Consider the following 20,815-nt stretch of genomic DNA (forward strand, 5'->3'; position numbering starts at 1 on the left):
TGTACAACGTCTGGAAATGTGAATGTGAATTTTCCCTGTGCCTGGGGACACGAATAAAAGAGTGTTGTATGACAAAAGTTCCTGGCACCCATTATTGTACAACCTTGCTACCTCATCACCCAGCCGCCTGAATCCAGCACCCTGAGTCAAGATAACTCATGCGGAGTAGCCACCAATGTAGCATCCCTAGAAGCCAGGAAGAGAGGGTTACATGCCCAATACAATTCTACATGATCAGGATGTGCTTCTGTCTTACACCTTGTGTCTCTGCAGAACAAAAGGATCTTAGCCAGGAGGAAAAACCAGAGCAGGACTCCAGTCTCCAGAGAGTAGGACAGGACAGGACTACTTTGTTGATCTGCCTGTAGCCCTTAGTGCAGCAGGAGGCTTAAATATAGTCAATCAGCCCGGAAGGCTCAGGAACCAATAAAAGCGTGCACAGAAAAACCAGCATCAGGAAGATTCAACATGGATCCTGATACACTGACAGTCATTCCTGACAGACAGAAGGATGACTGGAAAACGTGGTCCGCATATACTGCTCCTGGCGTTTTCTGGCCCCTTCTGTCTAAATTTGTGTTGTTTTCCTGCCATTGTCCTCTTTTTGTTAAGCCATGCAGCTACCAATCAATATAATGGTTATTGTGATCTCTATTGCAAATACTGTAGTTCTCCTTTTCTCCAATTAGTAAAATTGTCATAAAGTGTGATAAGTACTGTATACTGTTTAAGTAAATAGCACAGTACTATCAAGTTATTTTGTTCACTTGAAGCATCAGTCCCAATTTCTTTTTAATTCATGTGAACCAGGAGCTGATTTGTGGTCCACTGACTTCCAGGATCACCTGGTCTCTAAGATGTTTGAGTTTTTTGTGTGTCAGTGAACCCCAATATAAAGTCGCAATACAGTACCATCTGTATTTGGGAACCAGTGGTTCCAAGGAGGTCGGGTACTCCCTGGACCAGGTAATTAGCCCCCCCCCCCCCCCCCTAAAAGAAGTCAGGCAATGTGTACTTCTGCTTTAAAGAGTTGTGAATGTGGCCCTGGCTGCTGTACCACATTGCTGTGGTTCTTACTGACAGCAGTAGAAGGTACCATATTCCAGGTCCACTTTGATGGATACCAGAGAGCCCTGTGCTCCTCACTGACAGATATCCCAAAGCTTTGCTCCTCAGATATAGAAACCTGAGAGTCCCAGTGGTTATATCTCAACTGACAGCAGAATAACTTTAGACCCCAGATCTAACATGATATAAACCAGAAAATTGCTGGTCAATTGCTTAGTGAGATCTTTGGGTCTATGCAGTACAAAATGTCACATCTCAATGCAGCAATGTATATTCCGTGACCCCCTACTGTTGATGAACAAGTTGCAGCATAACGTGAAAATGAATCGGACTACACACCCAGAACCCAAAAATATTGACTGATGACTTTTTCTGCAACTCAAAGTCCTCTAACTTTTACTAGTGTATTTTGCCAGTTTTTAGTCTACTGAAACCATTATTATTATAATTACAAGGCATACAATGTTAGTGAGAATAACAGCCCTCTCATCTCCTATACATCTGCACTCATTAGGCCTCGGGCATGGTCAGCGCTTATGCGCTGACCCGTGCTGAGGCGCGCTGCTGCTCGGCACTGAGCCCCTGCAGCCGCAATGAGAGCGGCTTTAGCAGGGGCTCGCTTACGCTTACGCAAGCGTGCAGAAGCGTAAGTCTTAGAAAATGTTTGCATTCAAGCGCTCAAGGGAGGGCAGGGCCGGTCACGTGAGTAGTTCGCCCAATGAGGGCGAACCAGCTCCGTGACGTCACAGCCCCCCCCCCCCTGACACGCCCCCGGACGGCGCGCGGTCTAAGGCCAGGGAAAGCCCCCGCTTTCCCTCAGTATCCACGTGCCTCAGCACGGCACAATTCACCATGGATGCAGCCTTACTGACAATGTGTTATCTTCAGAGATATTTCCCCATCATCTTACTACAGAACTAAATAACTTTGTGTCATGTGATCATCCCCCCTCCCCCCTCCCCCCTCACCTCTTCAGCTGCATGTTGCAATGGACACCATTGGTAATACATAATATATTCTGGAGCTGTGCTTCGGGAAATAGGCTAAGCTGTTAAAATAAAGTGGTAACATTGATATATTAAATAAGAGACATCAGTTTGGCTTTTCTCCCCATGCAGTCCTTGTTTACATTAGAGATGCTGAGATATCCTGTTGGGTCCGGGTGTACAGCATTGATACTGCCTGACCTCTGACATTTGCTCCATCTCTCCCTGAAAAGGCCACAGGATCTGATTCCTCCTGATGATAGAGAGGTGTAAACTTACAAGAGGAGAGGTATAAAGCACATGTAATAAGAACACAATATAATTTGTGTACCCACCCAGGGCTGCACAGAACACCCAACCTTGCCTCTCTATATTTGAATAGCAATGAATACTTGTTACATTGATGTTGATGTAACCTATTAATAGGCATCTTTGTGCTTTCTACAGTGATTCTTTCCTTTCTGTTTTTTTGTGCAGCACAAAGCTGATATCTAGTAAATTTGTTTATGCTTTTAATCACCTATAAAATAGCTGCTGTTTGCTTTCATGCAAGGTAGAGAAGTGAGGCCTGTGTGAGCATGTGCCTAGTTTGTAATAATAATTAAGAAGAACTGAAAGAAGAAAAAAAAAACCTGCTCAGATTGTTAGGAATTATTTCATTTCCTTTCCCCCCTAAAAAAAAATTTGGGGAGGGAATTCAGCTTTAAAGGGACAGCCCCTCTCTAGAACAAAAGTGTACTAATGGTAGTGGCATGTTTAAAACATTAATAAATGTGATTGATGCCATATTTTTTTGTATCAAAATCGGACCCCAATAAATATTTGAAATCTTTTTTTAAGTTAGTTTGTAAATATGATGAGCTGAGACTTGGAGGGGGTGTCCTGGAACAGGAGGGTTGTGTTTTCTCTGTCTTCAGGCTGCCAGCACTCCTCAGCCTTGCTGTTCAACAAGGTTGCGATCCCCTGTGGGTTTCTTGGCTTCAGCCAGTTTCCTTGGCAAACCCCCCTGCCCTTTTACCAGGATGGACAGTTCCCCCTCCCCATGCCAGGTGGTATTGTCCCAGTTAATTTCCCATCAGCCCAGACCAGCATGCTTTTTTTTTTTATATATATAGTACCACTACCAGCAGCCATCTTGAGCAGTCATCTCTCCTATCCTGGTAAAGTTACTGTTTTTATTTTTTTTAACCTATCCCTATATCTTGCATTTAGCCCACTTCCCCTCCATTGCTCTCATGTCCCAGTGTTCCCTCAGTACATTTTCCCCCTTTTCATTTGTATGTTGTTGCCCCAAATAAACACGTCAGCAAGTAAGAAGGTTCCCTTGCTTGATATATGGGATTGAGCTAACCTTCCTGTCCGTACTCATCTATCCGGGTGTGCTTGGGCCGGAACAAGGGCTTAGATGCTTCCTTTTGTGTGATATAGCCATGTGCTGAACAAGAGTTTGCAGAGGCACATTACTGTTGGAACTACGATCATCCACCACCATGCACCACCCCGACTCTTGTGTTCTGCTCAAGGATGTCTTCTTTCTACCCCCTTTTTATCTAAAGCCCTCTCCCGCCTTAAACCTTTTTCACTGACTGCCCCACACCTCTGGAATGCCCTTCCCCTCAGTACCCGACTAGCACCCTCTCTATCCACCTTTAAGACCCACCTTAAGACACACTTGCTTAAAGAAGCATACGAATAGCACTGTGAACATTCTGAACACATGATACATAAAGCTTGGCCCCCTGCAGACGCACTTACCAGAACTCCCTCCTACTGTCTCTGTACGTTCTCCCTACCTACCAATTAGATTGTAAGTTCCTCGGAGCAGGGACTCCTCTTCCTTAATGTTATGTTTGTCTAAAGCACTTATTCCCATGACCTGTTATTTATATTATCTGTAATTTATTCGATTACCACATGTACTGTGAAGCGCTATGTACATTAATGGCGCTATATAAATAAAGACATACAATACAATACAATAGAGGCAACCCCCCTCCCCTTTCCTCTTCTCCCTTTATCTTTATTGGCTGTCTGATAAGGACAGAGAGTCCTAAGGGGAAAGAAAACACAATGGAAAAACACTTCCATTCAGAGGCCTTGTAGTAATGAAGGTGTGCTTCCTTAATTTAACAAAAAAATCAAAGTAACCACATCTTCTCTTGAAGCCTTTTGAGTTAAGTATATCGGGAAGCAGGTTCAGCGCCAAAGACCAGATTAATACCCAGAAGAAAAAGAAAAAACCCAGTAGGCGAAATTGCAACTTTATCCTTCTGAGTTCCGAAATGTGCAGTGGGCCCTTCACAACCCCCGGCTTGCGGCCACGGAATAGGAAGCCTTCTCTTCCATTCTGCTGTGTGTACTGCAGAAAGAGCACTGAGAATGCACCACTGCCCTCTATCTCCCAAGTGATCCGTGTGATCATGATCCAGTTCTGGTTTTGTATTCACATTTTGCAGGTCCGTAGTAATTGTGATCCAATAGGCAAAGTGAAATCAGTTTTTCATGGGTTAAGACCGTGTTTCCCAAACCTCCTTGTGACACCAGGTTTCTGAGACAACCACCTAATATTCTATTAGTATTGAAGGGGGGGGGGGAGTGCATTTCCTTGGATGCAAGTTCATTGGTTATTCCCAAAACTTGGTGTGGCCGTGTGTCACAAGGAGAGATTTTGAAAACACTGGGTTAAGAGGAGTATATGGAAGAAGATTGTACATTCTACTCAACACACAGTGACATCACACAAACGTGAGTGGCTAAATAAATTGAAACACCAACATCTGAGTGAGACTCATATAATGTTAGTATATTGCCCCTCGAGCATATCCTGCTTTTTAATCTTTTTTTTTTTAGTGTTAAAAAATCAGGATTTTCTTACTATCTAGGTTAATGCCATGATAACCTTCAGGCAGCACTGGGCTATGGGGAAAGCTCCATTTTAACCTCCGGACATTTCATATTTCAAATGCTTATATCTCCTGAATGCCAGCGTGGATTACTGCTTTAATATTGAACAATTATTTTAAATGCTTAAACAGCACTCGTTTTACTTTGCACCAAATAACCGAGATTTAACCCATTACATATATTATTTCCATTAGGGCTTTTGCTTGGAGAGACTGCAAACGTAACATTTTACACCACCCAAGAGGTCTGTGCTCGGGCTCAGGGCCTCTGGCCCTGCACCACTCTGGGGAGTTAAGCATTAACGTATTACTGTACAGCTGCAAAACTGGATCAAAACAATAACACCAGATGTATGCAAGGAAATAAAACCGCATTGCTTTCAATATGATTTTTTTTTGCCTTTGTTAACTATAATACTCGTCTCCACATCCTTCTCAGGCCGCGCTTATAGTGCCAGGGATGCGACCGATGCCGTCGCCAATAGAGAAAGTTAGAATTTAATTTGACAAGGGCAGTGATTGGGTTAGAGACAGTCCCGTGGCAAACAGACAGTGAATCCCTGCGCTTCTCCCTTTGGGATAGCAATAAATGGAGAATAAATATATATATATATATATATATATATATATATATATATATGGTGTAAAAATCTATATGATAAAAGAGACTTTTGGTTTACATCCTTTGATCAAATAATGCCAAGCCTGCTAACCACGTCAAGGTAAGTCTCTATAGCAGGTCCCTATGCTAAATGCATACTAGTGTTACTGTATGTGAAGCGCAGGGATTCACTGTCTGTTTTTCACATTTGTATGGCCAATCCCTTCGCCAGCTGCATGCTCCTTACATGGAGAAGTGCGGCGATTATATATTTGTAGTCACATGTGGCGACTGTCTCTAAAAAATCATTGCGTCGCCGTCGCAAAGCACTATAAGCGCAGCCTTACAGTGTTGCAGCTTCGAGACTGTGGGGGTTACCTATTGGGGGGGGGGGGGGTTGTATTGTGGGGGTTATTCATTAAATTGTAATTGTGCCGATCAGGGCACTATCCCACAAAAACTCCAGTTGAATTCAACAAATCAACTGGCACTATCGCAGTTAAAAAAAATGTTTTTTTAAAAAAAAAAAAGAACCTTTGATTCATAACTCCCTTTATCTGTGCAAATTATCCTCATTCTCTAAGACAGGGTTGGCTAGTCGAAGACTGAACCACTGATGGAGCCACCTGTGCTGAAGCAGGGATATTCTGAAAATCTGACCTGTTGGTGGCACTTGAGGACTGGAGTTGGCCACTCCTGCTCTAAGACTACTTATACAGTGGACCCTCCCTCCATACATAGGCGCACGTGTCTATGTAGCAAACCAGGTAAGGCACTAATGAACAAAAAGATCTGATTGACTGAATGTTAAGTTGGGGACTCTCCAGCAATCTCAATCTATCTTGCGGTGGCTGGTAGCTGAGAATTAACTTCTTTCTATACACCGCAGTCATCTCTCTTCTTTATGACTTTATGGCTGGCACTTTTCTATCAGCATCATAAATGGGTTCTTGTCTAGCTGGGATTTTTTTTTTTTACAAGCAGCAGTGTAAAACCCCTTGTAGTTATCAAGGTCAGGATGATAAAATAATAATGACACGAGGAAATTGATGGCGCAGATAAAAAATAAAAAAAACTTCCTGTGAAAACATCAATCTCTCCAACTTTGCATGCATAACCTACATACTATTTAAATAAACCCGTTGCTGTCAGCATATTTTTTATTTTATATTTCACTTCATGTTTTTCTACACTATAGTGTTGATAAATTAGTAGGAGAATATAATCTGACATTTAATAGAATTAACCTCCTAATAGAATTAACCTCCCATCCTTGGGACATAAGCTGCACTAACAATACTGCTGGAAAAGTGCTGTAATATTCTGTAATTGAATGTAGCAGGGTGTAATAATTTTAAACAAAAGAGCAAAGTTCTTTGAACCCAATTTTTAAAAGGTTAATGGTATAAGAACGGAAAGGGCTGTTTCTAGGCAACAAAATAAGTGATAATAAAATCAGTAGTAATCCAGACTACTGCTATCAGACTGTTTCCTACGTGTTCAACAATGCACAGTTACTTATAATATAAAACAGCGGCAAATAAATCAGCACCAAATTTATCAACGTTTTAAATCAAACTGAAAATAATGGCAATTGTTTTCTGTGATAAATATGGTGCTTTTATTTGCTTCAGAGTTAGAAATGTGCGAAGCTTTCCGCCGAGTTGGCGAACCAATGCGAAACTGGACCTTTTTTGTTCCGCAAAAGAATTCAGGAATCCGTCAGAGCTCAGTGACAGAACGGTCACAGTTTGCCAAGCATTTCCATTATTGGTGCGAAGTCCCACCCAGAGCCTAACAGGTGGGTTATCCTGGAGAGTAGAACATGTTTGGTGAATCGCTGGCAAATCGTGACTAAGCTGCGAATTGATAGTGAAAATGTATGATTTCTGCAGGAATCCATTTTAGGAAAAAAGTTTGAGAATACTCTTTGGAAAGTTTTGCACATTTCTATTCAGGAGACATTGATAACAAAAAAGGCTAGCTTTGTCTGACGCGTATTAGCTGTGTCTGAAGTGCATTAGCCCACTGATTTTAAGGGTGCTCCCATTTCATTTGTTTCTTCTGCCCTCAGCAATTGTAATGCTTCCTCTGTCCCATTTTATGGATTTATGAAAGATAGGCCCCAGTCCCTGATAAACACAGTGCTTCAGATTGCGACTGTATCCTGAACTAAATGAAGAGATAGGACAAGGTTTCCCCAAAATAATGGACTCAGACTCATGAACTAGACTGTAATTTGTAAAGGAAAGTGGAACTGCCACTAATATAATACAACAGGGATAGATGTTACTACTACAGTATGTGTGTGATAAGAGCCGGGAGTGCTGTGCTGGAGAGGGACTCACAGTTTCAATACATTCATTTCAATTTGTAGCAGGAGAATTTTAGCTGAAACAGTTGCAGAGATGCATAAAAATTCAACCCAGTAAGAGTTGTATAGACGTTTGCAGTTGCAATGAAGATAAATTGATGTTCACTTGTATAGTATGGAAGAGAGTCTTTTGTCGTATCCAGTGCAGATTAAAACGTTTCATGCATAACAAACAGCTATATTTCTAATAAGCTGTGAAGCATGGCATAGTGTATTGGTAGCAATGGCCATAGCAATCCTAGTGAAGTGTTGATTAAGCGTAGATTGTGTTACTTTTTATTGGATTACCAAAAGAGTTTTCCATAAAAGCAATAATGTGTAAAATGTTGAAGCCTTACAGATCTCTTCCTTGCGGCACACCTGAAGAGGAGACCTGTGAGGCTTGGAAAGCTCTGAACACTCTAACAGCTATACATAACTAAACAGCATAGAACAGGTGATTTTTAGAGTTGTAGATCATTTGGACAATTGTATACCAGATACTTTTTTTTTATAGGAGGTATAAGGGGAAGTATGAACAAATCATATCCATCTGGATGTTGTAATTGAAAGTATACCTCTTGCTGGATTGTGTTAGAGCAGGGGTAGCAAACTCCAGTCCCCAAGAGCTAGCAGCAGGTCAGGTTTTCTGGATATCCCTGCTTCAGCACAGGTGGCACAGTCTTCGAGCCATTGTCTTCAAGTGAGCCACTGGTTAAGCCACCTGTGCCAAAGCAGCGATATCCTGAAAACCTGACCTGTTGGTAGGTCTTGAGGACTGTAGTTGGCTACCCCTTTGTTAGAGAGTGTCTTTATCTGGAAATCCTTAACACAAAACTATTTCCACATACTGGAAGTTTAATGGAAGATCAAACCGGAACACCTTGTAAATATTTAATCAACATGCTCACTAAAGCAAAGCAATGAATTCTAGGCACCTCTGGCACCATTGGGGATTATAAAATACAGTTACTTGTATTTCAAATATGAACCATTTTTAGGGGATGATCCTACTTAAACACACTAGGAACGCAGTTAAGGAAGATAAAAAAAAAGAAAAACTATAAGCGAAAATAACTGTCTACTATTTACTAACTACTGTATGTGTAGCTATGTTTTATTTAGTTATAAAATGTTTTACCAGGACGTAATACATTGAGAGTTACCGCTCGGTTTCAAGTATGTCCTGAGCACAGAGTTATGATGACAAATACTGTACATGGCTACATTAAGTGAACAGGGTTATACATTATATACAAGACATTGCATTGTATTTTATGTTTTATGTAATATATTTTGTCATCTTACCTTGTTCCTTAAGAAATAGACAAGTGTTCATTTGCATGAGCTTTCTAAAACCTGGGAGAGTTACTTGCGCTCCCATTTACAGCAACTAATAAATTATCCTGACACTCCTTAGGTTTTGATATTTGATGAGGTTTGTTCTGATTTCAATGCCCACCTGCTGCAAGGGGCCAGAGAACTTTGACACGGTTTGCTGTCAATTAATTAACCTGTGATCTTTCCTTCAGCCTGTAACGGGGAGTTAAGAAGTATGAAGTAAACCCATAAAATACAGAAATAAAATCAAGATTTACAAGCTGGGCTGCCAACTGCTGTGAGTGGAACAAGATGTTTCCTTTACAGGTGGGGTGAAAAAAGATGCGACTTGTTTGAGGCTGAGAACGGAAAAGGAAGTGTCATTTACATGAAGGAATGGGTGAAGAGATTTATATAACTCGGGGGAGGGAGGGGAAAGAAATATTGAAAATCAACACCTTTTATATTATTTATATGTTCACGCAACAAAAAGCTACATCTGAGATTATTCAATTACATACAGGGCAGCATTAACTGTGGGGGAAAAATACTTGACTTTATTAAAATGAGACCCACTTTCCTGATGAATTTGTAAAGCTTAAAAAATTTGACCCAAATCATGTACAAAAAAAACAACAACAAAAAAACCCCTAAATAATGCAAAATGCAATTTCCTTTGCTTGGCTTTCAGTAGTACACTCTATACTTCAAAACACATTTTGTGGAAATGTGCCAATGTGCCTTGAATCATGTTTATTCACACATTATGGTAATGCCATCAGCATTACCATATAACAAATATGAAGTATGGTGTGCCGAGCAGAATAATGGGGAAAAAATGATTACTACTGGGAGAAAAAAGGCAGCAGAATTTTAAACTCTCCTAAAATTTTATAATAAACTTATACAAATGTATAATATATATATGGATGGATAAATAGAGCAGCATTCCCTCCGTGGTGAAAACTGATCCGGTTTTCCATGCTAAGGAACTCATTTACATATGCTATTATATTTAATTTGCATTTCCACGTTTTACAGCTGTCATCTCAAATAAAGAATGATACATGTCATAAATGTACAATAAGAGACCTTTACCACACTGGTTTTAAGAGCCACTGACATCTGGGCCTGTGTGTTTTTATTATTATTACAGGAGGGGAGCTACCTTTCTGCCCTACAAAACATGCATTCCTTCACAGGTCGTTCAATGCGTCGCTCGTTTGGAATATTGAATATTCAGTGGATAGCATTGTAATTCATTTTTAGCATCAAAAGCGTCTCTTCTACAACTCAGAATATTTCCACTAACCCCTGACTCAGCAATGCAGTGTTGCCTCCTATGGAAGCAAAGGGGTTAACTCTATTGCAGATGGAGAAACTTGCTTGCAAGATCTCCTGGCAGCAAACATGTTACAATATCATTCCTTGTTCCAAAACCCTAAAGATCTCACTTACTTGGGTTCTTGGACCTTGGCAGCTATGTTTTTTTTTAATACACTGACTTTTGATAAATACTATTTAGAAGTTAAATACTTTGGTGGTATCTGGTGTAAAATTTAAACAACTATTTGGCAATGCATCTTAATATATTACACCCAATATGCTGGCTGGTAAGATGAATTTCTGTTTTCCTTTCCCAGACTCAAATAGTATATTACCCACGAGCTTTCCAACATCTGCTCTGAATTATCAGATCACTGGTAAATTAGTACAAATTTGAGGGGTCAGCAAACCAGGAAAGACCTAGTTTAGACAAACTGTATACACTACCGCAGCAGAGACCAGAGCTGGCCACACACTCACGCCATTTTTTTTAAAATCCTAATAGTTTTAGCTTTACAAACGCACTTCAAAAACAGGCACCCTGCCAGTTTTCAAGACAGAGGATCTTGTAATTTATGGTGCCTGAACTGCTTGAGTAGAGATATGAGACCAGGTGAGAGAGAATTTATGGATGGAACCCTCTATAAATTAAATCCAGCTCCAGATTTGGAAAGCAGGAAGCCTTACAGAGAGGTATGTTGTTTGCCAATGTAAAACCCCCATTCATAAGGACTACGTAAAGACTACCTTAAAATAAAACTACTAAGTGTTAAACCCCTACGGTGCTGGAGGGAAAAAGTGAATTGTTTCACTTGTTTGAGTTTCTGGTTAAAACACTTTAGATATGCAATTCCTCCCAAAAAATTCCTCCCCAAAATTATTCCTTCCCCCTTCCCCAGTTTAGTTGACCACGGGGTACCTAGGAGCTGATCCGTGAGACCCCCCCACCCCCTACCACCTCTGTGTACCCTCAAGTTTGAGTGACAAGAGTTTAAATTTTTTGGAGTTTGTGAGAAAAATAAAAACTACAAACATGGCCAGGAGGGTCCCCAATAAAAAAAAACACACCGCCATCTCCTGAGGACATTGAGGCTTTCTATTTGCTGCTTGAGGCAAGGCTGACTCAGCAGCCATTTTGTGTCAAAGCGCCATGTGTCTCGGAAGGCGGGCGGTCCCAGGACATCAGGGAACTTGGTTTAGGTTAGTTTAAAAAAAGCCACAGCTAAGAATAATTGTGCGCAGATTGCTGCTTTAAAGTTGCAATTTAAAAAACTAAAAATATATACTTTTAATAGTGAGTATGCTTATGCGCGTCCAACCTGAATATGTCTAATTCATAGGGATATTATATGGTGGTCAGAGGCTAAATAGTTGTGTATCATAAAAGCATAAATCCGTTTGCCGTGACTGAGGCGGCAATGAATTATTGGTGCCATGGCAGCACAAGGATGAAATGCCAAAAAATATCTACATTCAAGCTATATTATTCAATTGTATTATTTTAGAACACTAGAGGACTTTGGTTGTCTTTATAAGTACGGAGATAATCAATGTTACCACAGAAAAAGAGGGTTCATTTTGTAGCAGGGGAAATCTTTTCTCCTAAAACATGAACTTTTGCTTTGAAATATAGTTTTGTTTTTGGCTGTGTATTTAAAGGTAAATGGTCTGGTGTGGATAGGAAACCAGCGACACAGGTATTACAAATATTAAAGCAGCAGTCTTACAGTAATTGAAGCAGTGGGACCTTCCGAATGAATATTGCTATTTTCAGCTCCCAGGAACTGAAAATAACAGGGTTCTGTCCCTGGAACCCCCAATTCGAATACTTGAATACTGTATACTAACTGTGGGAGAAATATATATATATATATATATATATATATATACAGACACAGATGAGCTTACAATCTATTTAGTGCCTGAGACATGGCGATAAAGTGATTTAACAAAGGTCACCACACTGACAGGGGATTGAACCAGGTCCCCCTGATTCAAAAGAACGTGGTGTGTGTGGTGCTCAAACCTGGGCAAGTGTCCTATTGAGACATATGACATATTATAACCCTGATTCAAACTCAGTATAATTGTTTACAGCATGTCTTTACTCACTGAGCCATTCCGTCTCCTTATTTGGTGTATCATTCTGTTTCTGTCCTGTACATAATTCTGTACCCCCGTTGCACCACGCTGTGGAATAGGTTGGCACTTTAGAAATAAATGATGATAATATTTGTGTGTATACTGGGCTATCTTTATGCGAGAGGTCAGGGGCACTACCTTCTGGCACCTTTTTGGGGGGAGATCAACAAGTATTCATATAGTGATTATGAAGTTATTAGGCATCGGCTAAAGTACTACCTGGGAGTGGATAAATGTTTTATTTTCCAGCACAGTTCTTTGTTTAAAGCTATGTATTGTAGTTTATGTATTAGATTTTCCTTGCTTAGCGATCTTGAACTTCTTTCCCCTACACAATCACAGTGCTCATTTATTGGTAGAATGCAGCATTTGTCAAATCTCTAAGATAACTGTAACACAGGAGGGCTCAACTCCAGTCCTCAAGCCCTCCCCCCACCCCCCCCCCCAACAGGTCAGGTTTTCAGGATATCCCAGCGTCCGCACAGGTGGCTCAATCAATCCCTGCTTCAGCACAGGTGGCTCAAGCCTCTTTGACTGAGCCACCTGTGCGGAAGCTGGGATATCCTGAAAACCTGACCTGATTGGGGGGGCTTGAAGACTGGACTTGAGCCCCCTGCTGTAAGAAATAACAATCGTGGCTGACTTTAAAGAAACAGATGTTAAAGAAAAAAAGAAACCAAATCAGACCCGTAGTTGGGCACCGCTAAAGTTATCGCATTGTCCCACAGACTGTGATGTCATCAAGCAAAGTTACGTGAAGTCATCGATCGATTATTACAGTGACAGATATGCAAATAAGATTAACACGGTCTGGACTGATAAACATATGGTTCGGTCAACTGGGAATTATGAGGACTGACATGAGCTCATCGTCCCAACAGTATATTTACAAAACCATCACCTATGCTTTTCTCCATCTGTCTCTCTCTCTCTCTCCCTCTCTCTCTCTCTCAAACAGGCACACACTGCTAACCCCACCCCTCTACTCCTATGATGTAATCACTTTGTAGCTCTGAATGGTGCTACCAACCAACTCCAGTATCAAATAAAAGTAACCCGTCTCAATAGGTTGAGCTCTCCAGGCATTTCTGGGTAGAGAGGAATAAACACTTGAGGTCTATCCACTTTGAATGTCCATTGAACCCCTTGGCTCTGTTTAACATACTCTTAGTAATGGAGTGAAGGGAAAAAAAAGAGGAAACTTTCTTTTCTGAGTCGTACTGTAGCTGGCTATGGGTGATTTAAACCAAATGACAGAAAACTAAAACCCACTGTACTGGACACCTCAATGAAAACAGATGTCAACAAAATGGTAAGTGACAGATACGCTTATGCGATTGTTTATTTTTTGGGCAAATACTCTTTTGCTGTGTTTATTTATTCAGTGGGTTTGGTTTCTTCCTCCGCTTTAACCCATTCAGTGCTTTACCGATGTCTAATGTAATGCAATTGATTAGGTACTGTATGTGTTCCAGGACCCGCCAACAATAAGGAACTGAAACTGTAGTAAAAGCTCTATCCAGCTAGGTCACACTGGCTAACCCTTTCATTGCTAGATGCACCATCAATTCATTGCAAAGAATCACTGCCGAAGGCGTTAATAGCTTTTCAAAGACTGATTGCTACTGTTATCTTTGCTAATCAACTTGTTTAAAAATCCAATAAAACTGATAACGATTTTTTATCTACAGGTACAGAATATGTATAACTACTTGCGGTCTGTGAATAATTACTAGCCATATTGCATATGCTAGTGATACTTTATATAATAATTACAAGATAACCAAAAACATACCCTGGGTGCTTGATTTAGTATTTTTGAACATGAATATAAAAACAGGGATCCTTATAGAAATATTATATTTAATACACTGTATTAAAGTAAAATATAGTCAAACAATAATTAGACCCTTTAATAGAACAGTATGTAAGGGTCAAATGAGTACCTGGCGTAAGGATTAACTCATTTTTATTTACAAATCTATATTACAATTAGTTATTTGCTTACAAACATTGTAATTTAAAATGAATAGTTTTACTATAAGCACTTTATACATCTAATTGTAGCATAAATAGTGTAGAAATCTGTCTGTCCAAAGAGCTCCAATGTTTAACATATTTGGCAATTTCTTGAAATATGGCACAGAATCACTTATTTTATTAAACCACTTTGACATTGGCGTATTTATAATGATATACGTAGTATTTACAACACTAAGATAAGGTTGTTGAGTTTTTTTTATACCAATATGCATATTTAACATGTTCGCTTCACCCTGTGACTTTTTTTTATTTCTGTTTTACAATGGCCTTGAAGAAATTGCAAATGGAGCAACAGAAAATATCTGATTATTTTATTACGGAATATTATTGCCAAACCTGGACTCATTTTTGAACTGCAGTAAATCTTTGTTGAATCCTCCCTTTTAAGTCTAAAGGTTTTACACCAGCGCTTCTTAACTAGTTTACATATTAACTGCAATGGCTCGGCAGAAACACCTTCAAAGGGAGAATTATACTTAAACAAAGACTCTAGACAAGGGGGTTTTAAGAGCTTGTATTGCTGCTTAATCAGTCACTGATCTTATTATGATGAGTGAGAACTGTCTGGAGAAAGGAAACTTCTGGTCAATTCGCTGGATGGTCCAGTAACAGATTGCAATTATATATATATTGTAAAAACATACTCCATGTCATGCCGTCTATTGCCCACTATTTCATGGTACGCTCTCGGACATTGTAATATATACTGTACGTCCCAATCAGGGTGTCCTGATAACTCACAGTCAAGTGTTTCATAGACATTTATGACTCAAAAAAATAATTAAGATGGATACACCAAAATACAACTTTATACCTAACAATTAGAAAATGGGATCAAGTGCATTTCAAATTATAGGGAAACAAGAAAAATTAAACATTATTTGGCACAATTCTTCAGTGGAAAATGGTTGCGTAGGAATGCGGCTGTCACAAGCAAGTAGCATATGAAAATCACCAAGGCATGTAGGAAAGTTACACGAGACCTGCTGCTGTGCCTGTAATGTATTGCCATTGAATTCTATAGGAATGTTAGATGTTTTGGGATATGAAACTGCGGGCAGCGGCATGGAGTAATAATATCTGTGCCATTTTTAGAAAGGAATAAGTAATAAGCTTTCATTGTTACCAAAGTTTCTGTCCACTTCAAGAACGTCTACAAATAGTTTGTGTTACACGTAAAGCGCATTCATCGTACTACTCTCTGGTACCAGGCGCAGCTCCTGTGTCTAACTCATTTCAGTTTTTTTGTTTTGTAATTTGCATCGTGTACAAATAAATATAATGCATAGGTTAAATGGGTAATGATGTCTGTGACTCAGGACAGCATAAATTATTAGTTAGAATAGGACTTCTGTAGATGTTCTTTGATACTGTGCTTGTGGTTATGTGAAGCACACTCAATTACAGCATGATTTCACAGCAGTTTGCTCAGGACAATGTTGTGTATCTTGGTAACACGCAAGAGATCTCAGAAATGGTCCTTTTTTTCCCCTGCATATAAATGTCTCCTGCGTGTCTTCACATTGGGGTTTTTTTTCCCCTGAGAAAATGCACGGCACAGGCAGTTCAGAACTCAAAGGTTTTCATTCTCTGTAAAAGTTGGCAACATTTCTAAATCTTTAACATCCTATTTTCTAACTCGAGCATCGACTCTTTTCAGATGGTTACAGAATGACCGCAATACAAAGTGCACTGGTCTCTTACACAGAGATCAACATCAATTCTGTAATCGCTGTGCTGATTGAGATTCTTTAATGCATTGCAGTGTATCTGGCAGGGAAACAGGGGTATTGTTCTCGAGAGGTCTCTATCATTTTTGGTGTACCTGATTTAAAAATAACACTATTTTTTACCCAGGAGAACTGTGATGCATCGAAGTGAGCTTTGGAGTTTTCACGTTGAATAGGACTTCATCCGTTTGCAAAACTCAACATTATGATTACACTCCCCCCCCTTCATTAAAAAAAAAAGGAACAAGAAAGTCTGTAAAATTATTACAAAACTATTGGATTGGATTCGGATTTGCTGTGAAAACACCATGATTTCACATTTTAGAAATTGCTGAAGTTCGAAAAATAACCTCCCGTAACGTATTTTTTATTAAGGAAATCAGAAAATGAGCGAATATTTGCGAAATGTGAAACAAAATGTTGCAGACAATTAGAGAATATTAAAATACATTTGAAAAAAGTAATTGGGAAAAAAAGAGAAACATTGTTTTGAAAAATAAAAAAACAGTATAAGCAACATTTTAGTCGCACAACAAAAAAATCTGCAGGTAAAATGTGTGTCAGATTTGGACAATTTTGCTCAAACTGTAGACCTTGCAAATTCCTGCAACATATTCGAGAATTTTATTCTTCGAAAATTCAAAAATATTAACCCGTGAAGCAAATTTCAACACATCCACCTATCTCTATAGGCTCCATAGGATTCTCTAGAAAGGCCTCTATCTCCTTTATTTAAACCTTTTTTTTAAATATACATTTTAGTTGAGATATAATTTTGTTTTTCTTGACTGAGACTTGCAGAACCAGCAGCACTGGAAAACACACAACATGAATTATTATTATTTATTATGTGCTACCATGTTCTGCTGTGCCGTACAGTGGGGGGAAATGACAACCATAACAAACAAGTTAACATCAACTTATTCACAATGACACATTAAGGCAGCAGGTCCCTGATCCACGGAACTTACAGACAGTCAGAGTTGATAGTGAATGGATTTACGTGAAGCTGCAATAACTGTTATTCATTATTATGCGTTCACTGTACTTCCCCCACATAAAAGATATGCCTAGTCCCTTGATTTCACATAGTGACTACAGTACATCTGAAGTTTCTCCAGTTGTTGATGCTGTGTGAAAGGAATGTTTTAAATATATTGAATACTAATCCAAATCTTTTTCCTTTGACATTTTTTTACACATATTCTACTACAGAGAGACACTAATAAGGTAACCCTTTTGTATCTGTATCACCCACTAAAATTATTAGGACATAATATAATTCCCGCCCGGAGACAGAATTGTAGCTTTAGCCTCTTCTTTTTTTTTAACACAATAATGAATCTACCGTCATATACCATTCACTGCTGGGGACTCTTTAAAAAAAGTTAAAATAAAATATTGTTTTGAAGGGTCTTTGTTTGGATTGCTGTTCTTCTGTTAATGCTTGGGTTACACTGCCAATGGTGAACTGAGCAGAATTAGGCGTTTCAGTAGTCCTACTTTTACTGCCTGCTCATAGCAAACACCCATGTAAAGCTTTATCTGAACAAGCACCGTGTTTACCACAACTTTATTGTAAACCCCCAGGTTATAGCATTAACACTGTTATACAATTGGAGGTCATACAAGTTAACAACAGAAATCTGACCATGTGGGGATACATAATGCATTCGATTTGGGGTCATCCAGCTCTAATAATGGTGGCAGCCAAAGGGTACATAACGTTCCCTGCCGTTCTCTACTATTCATTCCTTTGACTAGTATTTGATGCACTAAAATTTCACAAAGAGTATTAGCTAAACCAACATTAAAAATAAAACACGAAGAGATAAGGACAAATCCAAAAGAATCAATCCAGAAACGATACTGATGGAAGAGAGCGGCAAATAACCCATTATTTCAACTTTTCACACTTATAATTTTGTACTAATTAGTCCTGGTGTTTTCACCCCTAGACAAAGAGTTATTTGCAATAGAAATAATTGACTCTGTTCACAATTTGTTTCGCCTCAATTAAACTCCGAAATACTGAGATTAGCAACATGGGCTGTTTACAGGGCGAAGCAATTACCCCCAGGGTCTGGTTTCTGCTAGTTCATGGAAACTGGAACATCTCTTTAATCAGGACATGATAATACCTCCTGTGTGGCTGTGGCTCTTCCTTATCTCCATTAGACAATCCATGAAATGTGAAAACAGGAAAAAACTGTCAACAGAGGTTATTTTTACAGATCGGCTAATAACAAATTCAGTGTCACTGCGACATGGCCAGATTTTCCCTTTAAAGTAGAAGGTGCTGAAAACCTCACAGTCAATCTTCTTTCTCGGAGGGGTTATGTGAATGTTTACTTACTTTAAAGCTAAAATAAAGAATAATTGCTGATTACTACACAGTATGAATTATTAAATCAATATTTTCCCCAGGCAGATATGAGAACAAAGTGCAAGCAACAAGTAATGGTCTTGATGCTAAATATACACAAATGACAGTATTAAGCCTGAGCTATGGGCGCTCAACCGAAGAATTCTTAATCACCGTTAAAATATCATATATATAACACAGATACTACAGTATATTCAAACCATGGAGTAAACTGTCCAGTCCAATGATAGAGGGTGCTGCTAGCTTCAAATGTAGGGAACAACCCAGCGTTCTACTATAGTAGAAAAAAACAAGAACACAGCGCACACCTAGTGTAGTATTAAAATTTACTTGGCAAGAGAAAGATAAAAACGCACTTTAAAAAAATCAGTGCAATATGGGCACTGAATATGAACACTCCAGTAGTTGGGCAATCAGGGTTGACTGCACGGTCGTTCCTCCCTGCTCAGACGCGTCCGTCAGTTCTTGTGGGTTGGGTCTAGTTCTTCACAGTCCAGGGGACTTCCGCAACACATATTCAGTGCCCATATTGCAATTTGCACTGATTTTTTGTAAGTGCGTTTTTATCTTTCTCTTGCCAAGTAAATTTTAATACTACACTATGAGGTGTGCCCTGTGTTCTTGTTTTTTTTTTTTACTTTAAAGCTACTAAACGATTAAATTTGTCTTTTTAACAAGATAATGTACACAATAAGAGTTAGATGGGCAAACAAAAACTAATTAACATCCTCCAGAATTGTTTCTTCTTCCTGTTTTAGTTCTAATCAATATAATTTTATTTAAATAGAAATGACTAACGATAAACCATTTTTTGAATTTAACCCCTAAGTGATGCAGTTCCCCTAACAAGTACATATTACAGATAGAGATGGGCAGATTTGGATCCGCCTCGGATCCGCCGGTTCCTTTTGTCTGCACTTTTCCAAGGATCAGTCTCAAAAAGGGCGATCCACCCTTTTCGGGTTTTTTTGCCCTCTATCATTGAAAATCCACATGGCGGATACACGTCAGAGGATTGGGAGTAGGAGACACACTGCAGAGGGTTGGGAGTCAGGGACACTGCAGAGGGTTGGGAGTCAGGGACACACTGCAGAGGATTGGGAGTTGGAGACATACTGCAGAGGATTGGGAGTTGGAGACACACTGCAGAGGATTGGGAGTTGGAGACACACTGCAGCGGATTGGGAGTTGGAGACACACTGCAGAGGGTTGGGAGTCAGGGACACTGCAGAGGGTTGGGAGTCAGGGACACACTGCAGAGGATTGGGAGTTGGAGACACACTGCAGAGGATTGGGAGTTGGAGACACACTGCAGAGGATTGGGAGTTGGAGACACACTGCAGAGGGTTGGGAGTCAGGGACACACTGCAGAGGATTGGGAGTTGGAGACACGCTGCAGAGGATTGGGAGTTGGAGACACGCTGCAGAGGATTGGGAGTGAGGGACACACAGCAGAGGATTGGGAGTCCGGGACACATGGCAGAGGATTGGGAGTCCTGGACACTGCAGAGGATTGAGAGTCAGGGACAGAGGATTGGGAGTCCGGGATACACGGCAGAGGATGGGTAGTTAAGGAAACACTGCAGAGGATGGGGAGTCAGGGACACACTGCAGAGGATTGGGAGTTAAGGACACACGGCAGAGGATTGGGAGTTAAGGACACACGGCAGAGGATTGGGAGTTAGGGACACATGGCAGAGGATTGGGAGACAGGGACACTGCAGAGGATGGGGAGTCAGGGACACTGCAGAGGATGGGGAGTCAGGGACACACTGCAGAGGATTGGGAGTTAAGGACACACGGCAGAGGATTGGGAGTTAAGGACACATGGCAGAGGATTGGGAGTTAGGGACACATGGCAGAGGATTGGGAGACAGGGACACTGCAGAGGATTGTGAGTTTGGGACACACTGCTGAGGATTGGGAGTTAGGGATACACTGCTGAGGATTGGGAGTT

At 40.1% G+C, this 20,815-nt stretch overlaps 1 protein-coding gene across 2 annotated transcripts in view; it reads left to right on the top strand.

Moving 5' to 3' along the window:
• The first annotated feature begins 13,734 nt into the window (after positions 1-13,734).
• The window catches only part of NTN5 (netrin 5), a 61,931-nt gene continuing 54,850 nt past the window's right edge, over positions 13,735-20,815 (top strand). Inside the window, exon 1 of one of the 2 annotated variants that reach the window (XM_075605311.1) lies at positions 13,735-14,011. The gene's annotated coding sequence lies outside the window, so the exon portion shown is untranslated. The remainder of the gene's footprint in view (positions 14,012-20,815) is intronic. The other variant, XM_075605310.1, reaches the window with a different exon arrangement.

The sequence above is a fragment of the Ascaphus truei genome, chromosome 6 (genome assembly GCF_040206685.1).
Source record: "Ascaphus truei isolate aAscTru1 chromosome 6, aAscTru1.hap1, whole genome shotgun sequence".
Taxonomy (NCBI): Eukaryota; Metazoa; Chordata; class Amphibia; order Anura; family Ascaphidae; genus Ascaphus; species Ascaphus truei.